We start from the raw sequence: 13910 nt of genomic DNA on the forward strand, positions 1-13910 counted from the left end.
GATAAACTTTGAAAATGCCTCATGTTCTAATGTTGATGATTTGTTGAACTCTGTTACTTCGAGTGTTTTGAATGTTCTGGACACCATTGCCCCTGTGAAGGTTAAAATGGTTAAAAATAAGCAGAAGGCGCCATGGAGGAATGACGACTCGGTCAGGGCACAGAAAAGGGAGTGCCGGAGGGCTGAGCGGAAATGGCGCAAGTCAAAGCTTCATGTTCATTATGAAATTTATAAAGAAAAGTTGTACGTGTTCAACCACATCTTACGTAGAACAAGGGAGAGGTACTTTTCTGAAATTATTGGAAACTGTAGTAACAACTCGCGTGTCTTATTTGCAACAGTGAACAGATTAACAAACCCTCCAGCTCAACTGCCGTTGGAACTGATCTCCACATCTAAGTGTAATGAGTTTGCAGTATTCTTTTGCGACAAGGTTCAGACCATTAAAAATGCCATCAATTCCACAACGCCAGTAACAACCCTGCAGCCACCTAGACACTTAGAGCTGACTCATTTTGCACCTGTAACTGTACAAAACTGTCCAAGAGATCATCACCAGTCTGAGTTCATCTACATGCTGCCTCGATGTGTTACCCACTAGATTTCTAAAGTCTGTGCTGAGCAGTTTGTTACCACTCGCTCACATAGTTAACATGTCACTACAATCTGGAACATTCCCAAAGGCCTTGAAAACTGCGGTCATAAAGCCTCTCCTAAAGAAGAGCAGTCTTGATGCCACAGTACTGAACAACTACTGGCCCATTTCAAATCTGCCATTTTTAGGCAAAGTCCTTGAGAAAGTTGTTTACCAACAGCTTACTGACTTTCTCCTAATGAACAACTCCTTTGATGTTTTCCAGTCAGCTTTTAGACCCCATCACAGCACTGAGACCGCTCTTATTAAGGTGACAAATGACATCCGCCTGAACACTGATGCAGGCAAAGTCTCAGTTTTAGTCCTGCTAGATCTGAGTGCTGCTTTTGACACTGTCGATCATGAGATCCTTTCACAGAGACTAGAGGACTGGGTGGGCATCTCTGGCACTGCCCTAAGTCCTATCTAGAAGACAGGAAGTACTTTGTTGAAATTGGTAACTGTGTCTCAGACCACATGGCCTTGACCTGTGGGGTGCCCCAAGGGTCAATCCTGGGACCCATTCTGTTCAATCTCTACATGCTGCCTTTAGGCCAGTTAATACAAAGTAATAATGTGCCCTACCACAATTATGCAGACGACACTCAGATCTATGTCTCACTGACAGCAGGTGAATATGGACCAGTGGATTCACTCTGTCACTGCATCCAACAGGTCAGTGTGTGGATACAAAACAACTTTCTCCAGCTAAATTCAGACAAGACTGAAGTCATCGTATTTGGTCCACAGAAACAAGGAGAAAGTGTCAGCAGTCACCTCCAGTCTCTCTCTCTAAAACCTACAAATCAGGTTAGAAATCTCAGGGTAATAATGGACTCAGACTTGAACTTTAACAGCCACATCAAATCAATAACATCAGCAGCTTTTTACCATCTAAAAAACATTGCCAAAATCAAAGGTATAGTGTCTAAACCTGACTTGGAGAGACTTATCCATGCATTTGTCTCTAGTAGGTTAGACTACTGTAACGGCCTGCTCACTGGCCTCTCCAAACGGGCCATAAGACAGCTGCAGTACATCCAGAATGCTGCTGCTCGGGTCCTGACCAGAACCAGGAAGTACGAGCATATTAGTCCTGTGCTCAGGTCTCTACACTGGCTTCCTGTGGCTCAGAGAATAGACTTTAAAGCAGCTCTGCTCGTGTACAAGTCTCTCCACGGCCTAGCACCAAAGTACATCTCTGACATGTTAGTGCCATATGAACCATCTCGGACTCTGAGGACCTCAGGGACTGGCCTCCTGCTGGTGCCCAGAGTCAGGACTAAACATGGGGAATCAGGATTCCAGTTTTATGCAGCTAAAATCTGGAACAGTCTTTCTGAAGATGTGAGACAGGCCTCTACTCTGACAATGTTCAAATCCAGGTTCAAAACAGCTCTATTTCACTGTGCGTATGACTGAAAGGATCTTATCTGCACTCTTCTCTTTTAAAGTTCATTTTATAATGATTATTTATGTTTTTATTTTGTATTGTGATTTTAATGCATTTTCTTGTTCTGTAAAGCACTTTGAATTACTTTGTGTACGAATTGTGCTCTACAAATAAACTTGCCTTGCCTTGCCTTGAATTCGGTTTCTAATTTGTGTCAATTTGAAACCATATATCAAAGGATTGATAACTGGAGGAACAATGAGAAATTCCATAGCCATAAAATTACGGACACTTTGTGATAACTCCTCTGAGCCAAATTGCATGTACAACAAATCAAAAAGCAAAGATGCAACAACAACTGTTAAAGCGAATAAATGTGGCACACATGTCTGCATAAATTTACTCCTGTTCTCTCTGGATGTTGTGCATGTTTTGATCAGATATATATAAGACCAGGGGTCCATTTCACAAAGCAGGTTTAGTGAAAACTCAGAATCTGTTAACCCTGAAATGAGGGAAACTCTGAGTTTTCCGTTTCAAAAAGGGAGGTAACTCAAACCAGAGAAAGAGGGGTAACTCTAGCCTGTTTCAGAGAGAGAGGTAACTTAAGCTCTCGGTCAGTTACCGTAGTAACAGACTCTATGAACCTAACCTGGTCGGGACCAGGTTTTTCTCAATGAACCTCGAGTTTCTCTCTGTCTCCGCCCTCTTTCAGAGCCACACACTCCATTTGATTTCCTCATTCATTCAGTCAGCAGGCGAGTTTTGGCGTAGCCTAGTTCTGCCGTCTGTCATTTAAAAAAAAAAATCAGAGTCAGTATATTAGAAGTCCATGTAGGCACAGTAGGTGCCGACTTTTTTCACTAACATGGCATGTCCTTTTGATAACGATCCCGTGGATTCAGCATTACTGCGCACAGAATTAGGCCTAAATATTCGTCGGGAGATGGTTATCAGACCGCGCATAGATGTTTAAGCATTTCCACACAATTATCTTTTTGAGCGGTACCGTTTCACATCACAGTCCATCATCTACACAACCTAATCCGTCCTTACATTTGCAACATTACCAGTCATAGTCATGCTCTCACATCCCAGCAGATATTGTGTGTTGCGCTGTGTTTCTTTGCAAATGGAAGTTTTTTGTACAATGTCGGAGACGCTGAGCACTTGAGTAAGGCAACTGTATGCAGGGCGGTCAGAAAAGAGCCAAAGTGCTCGTTTTACGGGCATCTGCCTTCTTTCTGTTGGCTGAGTAGAAGTCTGTGTTAGTTTAAATAGGCTTAATTATTTAACAGAACATGATATAGATGAGAAGACATTTATGTGTGTGAAAACAGCATTATGTTGGGGATAAAACAACTGCACAGTCAAACAGCCACTTAATATTTACTTTACAATGTAAAACATTATCATAATGAAGTACCCCCATGAGATTATGCCAAGGTCTTACCTGTTTGAACAATGTTTTTATATTTCATCCTAAACTGCTGCCAAGTGCGCTTCTCCCCCGTGGGATTGCACCTAAATGAAATAAATTAATAGGCTACCATTCAAGCAGTTTTCCCCTGTAATATTATTGTGATTGCAAAGGACTACATTTAAACGTATGCATTCTCCCACGCCGTCTCCCTCTCTTTTGCAGCTGCAGCAGTGTTGCACTTCTTTTTGAAAACGTGTGCAAACTCGCCGTATGAGCGCATTAAGATTTCTAATTCTGGTGGGGTGAAAAATGCAGCCCTCCCCGTCCCCGTTGCCATGGTGACTCGTCAAATTGGGGCTCCATTGATGCTGGCTTTTTATAGTCGTGGTGCACGCGCTTAACTCCAGGTGAAACTACTCCGAGTTGATTAAACTGATTCAAATCAGCTGTTCTGGAACCGGAAACTCAGAGTTTCCTATCTCAGAGTAGATCAACTCAGAGTTCAGGATTTGATTTGGAGTTTGTTGAACCTGCTTTGTGAAACGGACCCCAGGCAACAAACAACATACAATGCCAAAATAAAAAGTATAATTAAAAGCTGGAATAATAACGCTTGCTATGGAGGCAGAACAAGCTAGTTTAGAAACTAAGAAATTAACACAGTAAATCTTTGGTATGTGTGAGCCACATATCCTCGACAGTGATGTTGTTATTGTGCTCATGAACAACAGATAACACGGAACAAGCCAAGCAAAAAACACAACACACACACTCTCTGCTTATTCATCACAGAGTGGTACACCAGAGGATGACATATAGCCACGTATCTGTCATAAGCCATTAGAGCTAGAAAAGAGAAGTCAGCACTAGCGGAAGAGTGCAACACGAAACCCTGCAGAAGGCATCCAGCATAGGAGATGACATGAGTGGTAGACAGAAGATCCATGAGGAATTTGGGTAAAAGCCTGCTGCCCCATAAAGTCCATTAATACACAGATTACACAAGAATATATACATAGGCTCATGAAGTTTTCTGTCCACAATAATTGTTAAAATAATAGTTAAATTTACCAGCAAAATCACACAGTAACACAACAGAGTGAGAGCAAAGAGAGTGATTCTGTAGTTTGATGTCCCATTTAACCCTGATAAAGTAAACATAGTAATTATTGAAACATTATCCATCATCAAACATTACGGTTCATTGTTTTGCAGATGTCATTTTAATACTGCACAGGTAAGACATTAGCATAACTTACTTTAGAGAAATAGGAAATAGGTGCAGTTAGTTCTGTGTCCACCCATTCAGTTAGATTGTGTGTCTCTAGTTGTTTATATAATCCCTTGGCAGTAACTCTCAATGACGTTGCCAACAAAGGACTTCAAACCTCCAATCAGATATGAGGCAGTCGGGTACATGATCTAATCATTTAATAATTTCATCCAAACTGGAAAACAATCAAAACAAAACAACTGAAAAACAAGTCAGAAAATATTTTTTTCAGGTTTTCAGCATGCAGTGGCTGCTCGTGATAATCCAGATTCATGCATGAACTGCTTCTACATGCGTGTATCATTTGTTCATTCGTTTTTCAAAATAAATCCAAATATGAAAAAACAAAGTAATGACTTGTTTTTTTCAATATTTGTTTCCAGAACCAAAATGAAAAAACGGATAAGGACCCGGACTCGTTTTCCGATTTCCAATTTTCTGTTTAAATAGAAAATGGAAAAAACGGATAACGGGCTGGGATTCGGGCCTTTCATACACTTTCAATATTTTCATCTCTCGCACATTGCATGACCCGGAAGCCAAGTTTTTTTATTTTTATTTTTTTAATTATTATTGTTATTATTATTGATATCACACAAAATATCGGGACAAAAAGGTTACATCAGTGAATAAAGGCAAAAAGTAAATAAATAAAGGAGGCTCGAGGTTCTTTATTCAAGAGAGTGGTAAATCAGTTTGAGAGCATTATTTATTGATTTCACGTTCAGATTTTATAATATTATCCCTCAAATTCAAATAGCCTCTGCTTGCGGTTAGATCTACTCTGTTTCTGCTCAAACTCTGTGCTCGCACTCAGATGCCATGTTGCTCGCACAGATTTCCTGCTCGAGCTTCGGCTTTTCTCCTCACGCTCAAACTGCTTCCGTGCAGAATTTCTGCTCTCAGATTTCTGCCCTGCCACTGCCACTCCCACCCCCCAGGGATTTATTAAATGTTCTTCCCTTGCTCCCCTCATAAAGGGACTGTTGATTAACACATGTGCGCCATATATATATATATATATATATATACAGTACAGGCCAAAAGTTTGGACACACCTTCTCATTCAATGCGTTTTCTTTATTTTTCATGACTATTTACATTGTAGATTCTCACTGAAGGCATCAAAACTATGAATGAACACATGTGGAGTTATGTACTTAACAAAAAAAGGTGAAATAACTGAAAACATGTTTTATATTCTAGTTTCTTCAAAATAGCCACCCTTTGCTCTGATTACTGCTTTGCACACTCTTGACATTCTCTCCATGAGCTTCAAGAGGTAGTCACTTAAAATGGTTTCCACTTCACAGGTGTGCCTTATCAGGGTTAATTAGTGGAATTTCTTGCTTTATCAATGGGGTTGGGACCATCAGTTGTGTTGTGCAGAAGTCAGGTTAATACACAGCCGACAGCCCTATTGGACAACTGTTAAAATTCATATTATGGCAAGAACCGATCAGCTAACTAAAGAAAAACGAGTGGCCATCATTACTTTAAGAAATGAAGGTCAGTCAGTCCGGAAAATTGCAAAAACTTTAAATGTGTCCCCAAGTGGAGTTGCAAAAACCATCAAGCGCTACAATGAAACTGGCACACATGAGGACCGACCCAGGAAAGGAAGACCAAGAGTCACCTCTGCTTCTGAGGATAAGTTCATCCGAGTCACCAGCCTCAGAAATGGCAAGTTAACAGCAGCTCAGATCAGAGACCAGATGAATGCCACACAGAGTTCTAGCAGCAGACCCATCTCTAGAACAACCGTTAAGAGGAGACTGCGCGAATCAGGCCTTCATGGTCAAATAGCTGCTAGGAAACCACTGCTAAGGAGAGGCAACAAGCAGAAGAGATTTGTTTGGGCCAAGAAACACAAGGAATGGACATTAGACCAGTGGAAATCTGTGCTTTGGTCTGATGAGTCCAAATTTGAGATCTTTGGTTCCAACCGCCGTGTCTTTGTGAGACGCAGAAAAGGTGAACGGATGGATTCCACATGCCTGGTTCCCACTGTGAAGCATGGAGGAGGAGGTGTGATGGTGTGGGGGTGTTTTGCTGGTGACACTGTTGGGGATTTATTCAAAATTGAAGGCACACTGAACCAGCATGGCTACCACAGCATCCTGCAGCGACATGCCATCCCATCCGGTTTGCGTTTAGTTGGACAATCATTTATTTTTCAACAGGACAATGACCCCAAACACACCTCCAGGCTGTGTAAGGGCTATTTGACCAAGAAGGAGAGTGATGGAGTGCTGCGGCAGATGACCTGGCCTCCACAGTCACCGGACCTGAACCCAATCCAGATGGTTTGGGGTGAGCTGGACCGCAGAGTGAAGGCAAAGGGGCCAACAAGTGCTAAACACCTCTGGGAACTTCTTCAAGACTGTTGGAAAACCATTTCAGGTGACTACCTCTTGAAGCTCATGGAGAGAATGCCAAGAGTGTGCAAAGCAGTAATCAGAGCAAAGGGTGGCTATTTTGAAGAAACTAGAATATAAAACATGTTTTCAGTTATTTCACCTTTTTTTGTTAAGTACATAACTCCACATGTGTTCATTCATAGTTTTGATGCCTTCAGTGAGAATCTACAATGTAAATAGTCATGAAAATAAAGAAAACGCATTGAATGAGAAGGTGTGTCCAAACTTTTGGCCTGTACTGTATATATATATATATATATATATATATATATATATGTATGTATGTATATGTATATATATATATGTCACAAGTCATTATTTTGTTTTTTCATATTTGGTTTTATTTTGAAAATTGAATGACTGTTGAAGTTGGCGGGTCTGGTACTGGAGGACGGGGGCCCAGTGAAACAGTCAAATGAAACAGTGTGTGGTAAACAGGTCTGCAACACTTTGCTCTTGAATTCAGATGAGCTTTTCTTGCAAACAAGCATTATTCGAAAGTACGTAAGTTTTACAGAGTGTTTCACCAAAATGAATGCAACTTTCTTCACTTAATCCATTTCATTAACAAGGCATTGATAATTTATAGGAAATTTTATAACTGTGAGTTTATTCATCGCTCTCTTTTTTGGGGTGTAAAATGCTCTATAGCTTGCAACATTGGCAGCCTTTTCAAAATACATTAAATGTCTTGTTTCACATAAAAGTTATCTTGGTCTTTCTTTTTCTACGATATTCAACATCGTCCCACTTTTGCATATGTGCCTCTCCACTTGGTAGACATACAGAGGTAAACACTTTTATTTTGGGTTGGTGGAACTTGAAATGCTGCTGTTTAATTAAAGGGGTATGACCATTTTCAAAATTCATGTATGTTATTCCTATGGTCTAAGACAGGGATACTCAACTTGCTCTGTCCAGGAGCCACTTTGCCCCGCTGCCAGTCGCAGCTGCCCCCCACAGGTTAGGTGTATGCAAGGGAATCTCTAGGATTTTGTGAATTGGAAATGGTCAATTTGGCACAAGAACTGTAAGTTAAACATTGCTGGTCTGAGACACTCCAAAAATATTCATAAAGATGAACAACTCCCTCCCAAATACAAAAGCTAAAATGCGAAAACTCAAATTTGTGATGTCAGAGGTATATAAAGTCTGGAGCTGCCTCACAGACAATGAATAGTGAAATATATTGTGGATGACACTGAGAGTACCCAGGGGAATGTTGTGAGTGAACATGCTCTGTATCAGAACTGAGAACACTACAATAATGTTTATTTGGGTATGAAAAAGACAACAAACATTCGGTGGGTCACAAAATCAGGCTCCCGATCATTGTCCATGGAGCAGCTCCAGACTTTCTACCCTGAGACATCACAAGTTTGAGACTTAATCCTCTGGTTTCTGGCATTAAGAGACAATAGCCAAAGTATTGATGGGACTTTGCCAGGTCATGGAAATAACATATTGGAATTCTAAATTTGGGCAGGGTTCTCCTTCAGGCTCCAGTAACAGTCCATGTTTGACAAAGTTGCTCCAGAATCCAGGATTTAGACCCAATGTACATCACAGGTAGAGGACTTGAGTTAGACTCGAGTCTTACACCATGACACACCAAGCCGATGGTCGGCTGTCGACCAAAGTCGGACCATCAGTGAGCATCTGTCGGCCTAGTCTTTGTGGTGTGTCCCTCACCGCCGGCACTTTTTGGCCTATTGAGCTTGTGGAATCGGCGGTGGAGCTTGTCGCTGAGAGAGATCACTCTGATGGGCTGTTCAGGTTTTATTTCCTCGCACCTGTAGCAAGTGAATCTGCCTGTAGTTAAACCAGGGCTAACAGGTGCTTCCTCCTCAGGCTCCACTTCACTCAGCTGCCCGACAGATCCGCTGCTTCTTCCGACTTTAACCTGATAATAACAAACCGGAGTTAGCTGGGAGCGGCTAGCGGAGGGAAGCACAGCCAGTTAGCCTCCGCTAAGCTCCGAGCAAGCCCCGGCTCTCTGTTTGAATCCAAACGAAGAGCGGGGGCTAGCTGGGAGCGACTAGCGGAGCGTTAGCCGCAGCATGACCGGAGGGAAGCACAGCCAGTTAGCCTCTGCTAGTCTCTGACCTAGCCCCGGCTCTCCGTTTGGATCCAGCCAGAGCACCGAGCCCTGGTTTGTTATTCAGGTTAAAGTGGGAGAAGCAGTGGGTTTATCGGACAGCTGAGTGAAGTGGAGCCTGCGGAGGAAACACCAGGACCGTCTGGATGTAATAGTCCGTGGAGGTGCTGCGGTGCTGGGCTGCACAAACCCCTCGGCTGACAGGATGTACCACTCTCTTTCACGCAGGTGCAGAACGTACGTGCTACTTGGCCGTCGGATGTAGTCCGAGTGTAGTGTGTTCAAATGCAACTAACACAGGGCGACGTGAGGCGATGTACAAGACGCAACAGTTGGCTTTCTTCGCCGCTAGTTCTTGGATGTCACTTTGGTGTGTCTGCACCTCTAAAGACCTGTTTGAGACCTGTTTGAGAAACACTATAAAAGCCTGGACTTGCCTTAGACTTGGTAATCATCACTTGAGACTTGACTTAGACTTGAGACAGATGACTTGAAAGGACTTGACTTTTATTCTACCATTAAATATTTGCATTTTCTACATATTTAGAAGTTACGCGACTTGCTTGACCTGAGCAATGACTTGACATGTCTTGCTACGCATATGGAAAGGATTCAACTTCCCTTGCTTGATTTTCACCACAGTAACTTGAGACTTGCTTGTGACTTGCACATGTGTGACTCACTCCTCTGCGTACGTGGTGTCAGGTTTGCCGCCGCCCCCCATTTATTTCCAGGAACCTCACAGCAGCTTCGGCTGAAATTATTGCAACTATTTCATTTATAATTACCAAAAATATTGTTGATGTTTGTGAGTTTAAACTTATGTGTTCATTACAGACTGACATCAGGGTTTGTTGTGTGACAGTCAAGCAATAACACTCACATTTACTTTACTGTATATTAAAATTACTAGTTAGCTGGTATACTTGTTCTGATGTCTGCTGGTGTAAGGGCAGAAAATGTGATTTATATGGCATTTTCGAACCTTCAGCCTTAACAGACTAATTTCAATAAATGCATTTCAGGGGCGTCTGCTCATAGTTGGCTCTCCTGTGTCGCAAATGGAAAGGCTTTTGCAATCATGTCAATTTGCAGTGTTTGAACTGGAAACCTCCAGTCTGTTTGTACCTCCAGGATTTGTATATTTTAAAGGCTTCATATTTAAGTTGTTATTAATAATATATAGCCTGTGTTTAATAACGAAAACCTAAATTCATTTCATTTCCAACAGACCACATTAAATAAATAATTCTTAATCCAATATATGGATCTCTGTATGTACAGTCTGTCAGTAAATTACAGAAAGAGCTTACCATACAAATGAATGCCATCTAATGAGTCCAATGTCTTGTGTTGTTTTCATAATTAGACACAACTATTATATTCAACACTTACTCAGCCTGAGCTCCTGAAACTTTGTGAAGAGAAAACTAGGCTGCTCCGAATAAAATGCCAGTATGTGTTCTTTGTATGTGAGTTGATCATGAACGTAGCTGTTGGGAAGAGGAGGAGCTAAATATGATCATTGGCAATAATTCATAATTATCAATATTAATTATGGATTATTAAAATATTTGATTAATTAATTAATAACTAATTAATTATTACATAAGCATAATAATCAAATTAGCTTACAGCGGGGCACCACCGAGAAAACCCAGACCAATGATCAGACGTAAATTCAGTCTCAAGAGTGTTCACTTAGGAAGCTAATTCTAGGGAGATATCAGCAACTATAAGATGAACAGGAAGGAGTGGAGCTCAGGCACTGACTTTGTCAACCAGCTTCATCACAGTATACAATGAAAGACCAGAGCAACCTCTCTTTGCAGTATAACAGGGTTTATTCACACTGATGACATTAATTTACAACCAACATCAACATTGCTCTATAAACCCTATCAACTATAAAACATTACCGAATCAACCAGCAAGCATCAAGAAGGGGGTGTGTGTGTGTGTGTGTGTGTGTGTGTGTGTGTGTGTGTGTGTGGGTGTGTGAGAGAGAGGGAGGTGTGTGAGCGTAGCAAGATGGTGACGCTGCAAGCTACGTCACGCAATGGCGGCTCGCCAAGAAAGCACGTGACTCAAGATAAAAGGAGGGGAACCGGTAGAGAGGGAAGTTCAAATTGCTCGGCTCCAAGTGTAGGTTAGTGGAAAAGAAGAAGAGAGAAAGGGGAGCACTCAGAAGTGTGGTCACGCAGGCGGTATTGAGATGCAGTAACCCATCTGTGTTACGCAGAGACGCGCTCGGCTCAGCTGGTGAGCGGCGTGAATCTGGACATTGAACCAACACAGCCGAAGTACTGATCAATCCCGCGTGCGGGGCGACACAATAGCGGTCCGACGAGGTCGGATCACTACGTATTACAAGCAGACGCAAACGGGCAGAAGAATAACAGACAGCAGCAACACAAGCAATATTTTTACAATATCAATGCAGCCAAAATCGGATGCGGCAGTCCGTATCAACAAGCCCTTACAAAACTTAAAAAGAAAACACACACTAACTAATATCTGCCCAGAGCTAAAGCCTCTTACTGTTGCAGAAGGTGGAGTGATGTGTCGGTCGTTCCTCGTGCGTCCTTTGTTGCGGCAGAGGTGAAGTGGTTAGCGGCTCACAGCGGCTAACGGGTCCTCGGCGAGGGGGCGAGTCTCTGGCGAGGCGAGTTAATTCCGGCTCGTAACGGGGAATCACTCGGGGAAAGAAGGGGGTCCTTGTCCTTCTTCTTGAAGCAGGCAGTCCTTGTTATCTACCAAACTTTGCATCCGTGGGCATCCGGGTGAGAGGGTCAATCCGTGGTCTCGTACCGGGCTACTCTGTGTTCCTCGGCGCACAGAGTGAGGGAGAGGAGAGGAGATCAGCTCGACCAGCGAGGGAAATCCGTAGGCCTAAAACGCGTCTAACTGTGCACAGTAATAACTCTTTCTAAAGCGTTCGCCGTGTGGGACGAGTTGCTAAGCTTTAGGAACAGTTGTGGGTACTTCTATTGGCTATGAGGATCGCAGCCAGAAGCGTTTCCCTCAGGCACGCTTTGTGATGATATACCCCGGCGTGACGTCATCGGTGCGGGGTTGGCCATGGCGGATTTCACCCAATGGGAGCTGTGTATTTCAAGGGATCTCTGCTGGTCAGCTGGGGTGCTGTGTTGGGGGTTGAATGAGCTGATTCACACAGAGAAAGGGGGTTGACTGATTCCTTTGTTCTTTTGGGCGCCAACATGTGGTCTCAGGCTTTGATTGTTACATGTAGGCCCAAAAGTTTATGGATAAAGTGTAGGCCTTTGTTAGAAATCCTTGTACGGCACAACATCCCCCCCTTTGATCTGAAGAGTGGGGGTGACGGTCACAGTCTTTGGATCAACGTAGGGCCGGACGGTTCCTAAATTGGATGTTAATTGAGTTCACAGTCCATGTGTTCCTGGGAACCAAAAGATGATTAGTCCGTACAGTTCATAGAGCATTGAGGACTTTAGCATCTGGGCAATTACTTGAGGCTATCTCTGGGCAGACTTCTTACTAACTCTAAACATTTCTTACAACCAAAAGAAAAGAAAGAAAGGAGAGAAAAAAAACATCACTTCAAAACTTCACAATGAACCACATTCTTTGCTGCTTTTCAGCTTATCTTCACAACATCGGAATAGTTGGAAAAGGAAGGAGAAGGAAAGGAAGCAGGAAGTGGTCAGGGGTTAGTGACCTACTCTTGGAGAGGGCTGGAGCTAACCCGTGATGTGGATACAGACTGGTGTGCAAATCGTGGTTGAACAACTCGGAGGGTGTCCAGTCTGGTCTGTAGTGTTTGTATGTGTCTGTACATGATGTGTGCAATAATTGCGGTGATGACCCAGCCACTAAGGAGGAGCCCGAGGGCAACCAGGCTGACGTGGTGTTCTTGGTAAGATGACGGCCTGCTTAGGCGACTATTAAATGTGGTGGCCAGTCCAGTTGGTTTTAGACTAAGCTGTACCAATTTAGTCCCTTCAGCCAGAAGCTGCTGTTGAAGGGTGTCATCTATAGTGAGGTTGTGCCCTTGGAAGGCGTCCATAACCTCAATCTCCACTTTGTGTCTGTCGGGGTTGAGGTGATGGAGGACAACTTCCTTGATGTGCACGGTGGCTCCCTGAGGAACCGTCAAGAACACTGTCTGATTGGGTAGGGTTAGTTGAGTGGCTGTGTCATGGCGGTCGTAGGACATTAAGGCTTCGGTGGCGGGTGTGCTCACGAGCCATCGATTACCAGCTCGTTCTACTTTTGTCCCTGTCTGTTCGTCTTTGACCAACATTTTAGCTTGGCACTTTTGTTCGGGGGATGACATCTCTGACAAAAGGGTTGCCTGGGCAAACCCAGTGGGTGTCTTTTGTTTTAGTGCACATGTCTAGGTTTGGGATGAGGTAGAGTGAGGGGTGATCGTCATGATATGCGAGTGAGGTAGGTGTCTTTAAATGAATATGAGTGTTGCCCTTCCAGAAACTGACATTCAATACTGACTTAAGTCTGTATATGTTCTGTCTTTCTATGATGGGCAGGTTGAGGAGGAATCCGATTTCTAAGCTTTGAGGGTTTACAGAGATCGGGATGGCGCTGCCAAGATTATATGCCAGGTGTACCTGCGATGGACGCACAACAGTGGTGGTAGCAGATTTCAAGATCTGAGTCGCTAGGTCTA

Source organism: Epinephelus lanceolatus, chromosome 14 (assembly GCF_041903045.1).
Source record: "Epinephelus lanceolatus isolate andai-2023 chromosome 14, ASM4190304v1, whole genome shotgun sequence".
Classification (NCBI taxonomy): Eukaryota; Metazoa; Chordata; class Actinopteri; order Perciformes; family Serranidae; genus Epinephelus; species Epinephelus lanceolatus.